The sequence below is a fragment of the Colias croceus genome, chromosome Z (assembly GCF_905220415.1).
Source record: "Colias croceus chromosome Z, ilColCroc2.1".
Taxonomy (NCBI): domain Eukaryota; kingdom Metazoa; phylum Arthropoda; class Insecta; order Lepidoptera; family Pieridae; genus Colias; species Colias croceus.
In genome coordinates, this window is record NC_059568.1 from 16137297 (window position 1) to 16143296 (window position 6000).

Sequence of the window (6000 nt, forward strand, 5' to 3'; positions counted from 1 at the left end):
CTCGATGAATGCGCTATCTAACAACGAAATATGTTTTCAAATCGGTCCAGTAGGTCCTGAGATTAGCGCGTTTAAACAAACAAACTCTTCAGCTTTATAATATTAGTATAGACTCAGACTAATATTATATACTACGTATACACTATACAAGTATAGATTAGTGTTTGGTACAGAGAAAAAATTAAAATGTGTTATTATTCGTGCGTCTGTTATAAAATCTTTAGAAGAACGATGTCAAAAAAATCGCATCTGTGGACCCCGCTCCTGGAGCTTGATTATACCGTGACGTACCTTCTGTCGTATTTTTTACAATTGTATATCGTAAACTATATCTTTCCTACTCAAACTAACACAAAATATCAACAGAAGAACAAGGATGGCATACATCCACATGTTTACATAACAAAAACGTAGCTACGAGCGTCTCTAGCGCTTTAAAAAGTTACCGTCCAACGTCTCGATTTCGCGCGCATCGCCGACAGCGTCATTGGGTTTAGTCATCGATTTTAGGAATGTTTTACAAAGGTTTCATATGTCTTTTATTGTTTTAACGATTCGTAAATGAACACTATGCTTTATCATGACATCTGTCATCAAATAAATGTAACAGAATTCATCCTGTCAGGTATCCAAAGTTCAAGAGGTACTTTTTTCAAGTGCTTTTTTTGTTGTTTCATTTCTCGTAACATAAAATTTTCTTACAGCCAAAACTCTTTTGTAGTCAAGTATAAGAACCGAACTTTAATATAAGTTAATAACCTAAGCCACTTGGATTGAAGAATAATTAACGGTCCCTATTTTTTGCCCGGCGCTCGGCCGCTCGGAATGGCTAATGTTTTTGTAAGCCTTGTATTTTAAAAAAAATGTATAGGAATGAATGGTTTTTATTATTTAATGAGTTTGTTTATGTATTATTGTAAATACAATAAAACCTTTTTGTATGAATAATTATTTATTTATTTATTTTTAACGAGTTTTGTACAATGAACTAAAAAAAATTGCTCACCCTGATTTCAAGCTAGAATTACTTATTTATTGCAAAGTAATTTATGACTAAGATATCTTTTATATATTAGCTTGTTTCATAACGATTCGAACGATATTAGTTATACAAAGTAGCTCCCTACAAAATTTTAGAGATATCGTCATTGTTTATAACTCGCACGGTTTCGCGCTGACCACGCAGAATGGCCTTCACAGATGCGCGAAACCGTGCAAAATGGCCGCCACAGCTGAAGGGTTAGACGACATCAGTTATTATTATATTTTAGGAAATGACAGTAAATGTGCTTTTCTATTACTAACGTGGAGTGTTCATTTACGAATACGAAAAACCTGCATACTCAGGTCCTGGCTTATGTCAGACTCCCACCGACCAACTCCAGCATATTTCAAAGCACTGATTGACTGTACCACTGATTGACTGACTAATCTATGCCGCCCAAGTGCCCAGAGTGTGCGCGGCCATGCATTCACCATATTCCGTCATATTGCATAACTAGCTGCGCTCCGCGGTTTCACCCGCGTCACTCCGCTTCTGTTGATCTTAGCGTGACGATATATCGCCTATAACCTTCCTCGATAAATGGGTTATCCAACACTGAAAGCATTTTTCAAATCGGACCGGTAGTTCTTGAGATTAGCGCGTTCAAATAAACAAACAAACTCTTCAGCTTTATAATATTAGTATAGATTAGACTCTGCTACTAACACGTATTGAATTTTTGCCACTGTAATAGGTACTTACCTTAAACTGTTTTTAAGTTGTAAAGCTGAAGAGTTTGTTTGTTTGAGTGAACGCGCTAATCTCAGTAACCACACGTCCGATTTGAAAAATTATTTCACTGTACATAGTCCACTTATGATTTATCGAGGAAGGCTAATAGATATGTATCACGCTAGGGGAGGGCTATTAGATTTGCACACCCATTAGGGGGCACACCTAGTTACTTATAAAAATAGTGTCATCTTTTATGAGTATGAGATATTCAATCCTTGACAGAGCATTCCCTACTTTGATCTATGATCCTTAGTTTTGCGTACTGTGACGCTGTTTGCTGACGATGTGCATTATTCTCCAATGTATAAACAGGCACAAATAACGCGCACAGTAAACATTATTGAGTCGATTAGATGCATATAAATTGGCGGTAATAGTATCCACATTTTTTTTTTTTTTAATTAAATAAGGTTGCTAATTAAAATAGCACCTTATACAAATTACAATCTAGCCTACAAGACTAATAAGTAATTTTATGTTAACCTAAATAACATTCTAAGAGAGTGTCCATTGTCACTTGCTTAGTGTCTGTTAAGGGGAAGTAAGTCACTTTGCTCGTGTGCTTTGGTATACAGATAATTGTCACTGTTCACTTTTCACTTATCAGTACACTAACTCAAAAGGTTTAGTCCTTTTTAGTCTTCGCACTAGGTCCGTGGTGTCAAGGAGCTGGATAGCCTCAACATTCACGTGATGATGAAGTCGATGTTGATGAGCTTCTGCATGTTTTTGAACAATTTTGTCCACGGTGTCCACTTTTAGGTCATGGTGGAGGTCACCATTACGGATGTACCATGGAGCATTTACAATGTCTCTCAGTACTTTATTTTGGAAACGTTGTATAATGTCAATGTTGCTTTTTTTGGTACAGCCCCACAGCTGAATACCATACGTCCATGCTGGCATTAGGACTTGTTTGTATATGAGTAGCTTATTATGTATCGACAACTGGGAGTATCTTCCAAGAAGCCAATACAATTTCTTATAGCGCAAGCCTAATTTTTCTCGCTTCTTCTTGACGTGAGCCTTCCAGCGTAGCTTAGCGTCAAGCGTCATACCGAGGTATTTCGCCGTGTTAGCATAAGGTATTTGTTGGCCATTAAGGAGTATCGGGACAATCTGTGTTCTTTTGTTTGTAAAATTTATGTGAACGGATTTGGATTCGTTCAATCTTATCCGCCATTTCCGAGTCCATTCGTAGACCTGGTTCACAGCTTCTTGAACTTTATCTCCTGCTTCCTGGTAAGTGATGCCTGTGGCCATGATAGCAGTGTCGTCGGCAAATGTTGCAGTAATGTTTTTTTCTAATACTGGGATGTCACACGTATACAAAAGGTATAGGATGGGACCCAAAACACTTCCTTGTGGTACACCAGCTCGTATTTCCTTGAGGTCCGAGTAGGCATCGTCTTGTCGAACTCTAAATACTCGATTGGTTATATACGATTCTAAGATATCTGAAATTTGTTTTGGTAGCATTGTTCTTATTTTATGAATGAGACCTTTGTGCCAAACCTTATCAAAAGCCTGAGCGACATCTAAAAACACTGCTGAACAGACTTTCTTTTCTTCAAACGCTTTTTCGATGACATTTGTTAATCTGTGAACTTGATCTATTGTGGAGTGTTTCTTTCTAAATCCAAATTGGTGTTCTGGAATTATTTTCTTCTCATCAAGTATTGGCATGATCCGTTTAAGTAACAGTTTTTCAAAAAGTTTTGATACTATTGGTAGCAACGAGATCGGTCGATATGATGTTACATCATTTGGTGGTTTTCCTGGCTTTAATATCATAATAACTTCAGCAACTTTCCACAAATTAGGCACATATTTTAACCTAAATGCAGCGTTGAAGAGTGTTGTTAATTTAATTATAGCTTTGCGTGGCAAATTATGCATTATTTCGCCTGTGATTAAGTCAAAACCCGGAGATTTTTTTGGGTTAATACTTAACTTAATTTCGTTGGAAATCTCTTTGGGTGTTACAGACTTTATTTGTAATTCTTCATTAAGGTTTTGATCTTCAGGTAGTTCATTTGCGTCATCATCATATGGCTTAAAGATATTTTCCAGATGTTGCGCAAATCTTTTAGCTTTTTGTTCATTGTGGATAGCCCATTTTCCATTTTCTTCCTTAATTGGTGGAATATGCAGAACGGGTCTATTCATATGTTTCGTAGCTTTCCAGAGCGAGTAGTCTGTGCTGCGATCGTTAGTCAGTTTTTTGAGATATGACGTCATATTAGCGTCATTTAGTTTTTTTTATCTCTCTTTGTAGCTGTTTTGTGAGATTATTTAGTAGCTTTTTATCACCAGGAAAACGAGTTTGGTGCCACCGGTTTCTCTGTTTTCTCTTTTCACGGAAAAGTTCGACAATATTCTTCGGGTAGACTGCTCCCCTGTGACAAGAGTAACTATCTGGTGTGTTTCTCCATGCTGCTTGTTGTATGTCTACCATAAATTTTTCAACTTCTATATCAAGTTGTTCTGAATTTTTTAATGGTATATTAAGTTTTATATGTGTGTTCAAGTCGCTTCTAAAACTGTTCCAGTCTGTTTTTTTATTTACTAATCTTAGGTTATTATTCTTATTTATAATATTTATACATAATTTAAGAATTATGGGCGAGTGGTCTGAACTCATATCGTTCATACTCTTTATATCGAAATAGTTAGATGATATATTTTTATATATAAAGAAATCCAATAGGTCGGGTATTTTGTTTGGATCTGTAGGCCAATAGGTTGGTTTGCCCGTAGATGCAAAGTTACAGTTCATATATTTCATGGCGCTTAGAAGTTCTTTGCCTTTAGGTGTAATCAACCTGGAGCCCCAATGGGTATGTTTGGCGTTAAAGTCACCACCAACAATAAATCTGTCACCAAAACTCTTGAGAAGGGTAACGTATTTCTCTTTATTAAAAGATTCTCTCGGTGGGAAATACAAGGCTGATATAGATACAGGACCACGTTTGGTTTCAACGCATACTGTTACGGCCTGTACTTCTTGTTCTTCGATTTTACTTATTTCATAGTGCTTCAACTTTTCTTTTATTATCACTGCACTTCCACCTCTATCTGTATTATTTGGGTGAAGTGCAAGATATACTTTGTAACCTTTAAATTTAATGTATGATTGTTTGGTGAAGTGTGTTTCCGATACTAAGCACACGTCAATATTTTCTATTTCAAGGACAATTTGTAATTCATTGTGGTGTTTAAGAAGCCCATTGGCATTCCATTCCATTATGCTAAGTATTTGAGTCATTTTCTAGCAGTAGATGTAGCATTTCTATTGCTGCTTTCCAGTTTCCTTAGTCTATCGTCAAATGTGGACATGAGGCTTAAAATTTGGTTGAGTTTTCCTTCAACGCTGTCTTTCATTTGGTTGCTTCCTTTCGTCTGGTTACCACTCGCGATTTGTGCAAAGGTGATGTGCTTACTTACTTGCCTGCTTTCTTTCACAGCTGGAACCACTTTTGTATCTGCTGTTTTCCGCTGATTTGGGATATTTAGTTTTTTCGTCGCTTTATTTTTAAGCGTCTGCATTTCTTTTGCTACCATGCATCCTCTATAGTTTGCAGGATGTGGAGCACCACAATGCACACACTTTGGCTTTTCTTCTGCTGGCTTTTTACAATCTTTAGTTAGATGTCTACCAGTGCATTTTACACATCTTGTATTCTTGGAGCAATATTTTTGGGTGTGCCCGTAGGCTTGACATCTTTTACACTGAGGAACTAATTTAGAGGTTTTCAAGGGATGGATTTCCACCCTGCATCCTAATATAGACGTTATCTCATAGATTTTGTTTATTTCCTCTCCGTTATTAAAGGTAAGCATGAACATATTGAGAGGTGTCTTGTCTTTCCACCTCAGCTTGTTTACTGCCTCCTCGACTTTGAAGCCTTTTCTTTTCAGGTCTTCTACAATTCTATCTGGGTTGCATGTATGGTGCAATTTCTTAGCTATAACTCGTATTGGTCTTAATTGTTTGTTTTCATAGGAGTGCCAATGAAAGCCATCGGCAGTCAAAAACTCTGTGATGGTCCGATATACTGTTTCATTTTCGGTATTAATTTTTACGGTTTCTCCGTGCATAATTTTAATTGTAAAGCCGCCCCCAGGCGACTTTTCTAAGAGGAGATCAAAGAACGATTGGTAGTTCCTGATGTCATCTACAATTATAGGTGGAGGAAGTGGCACCTTTTTGGGTTTTA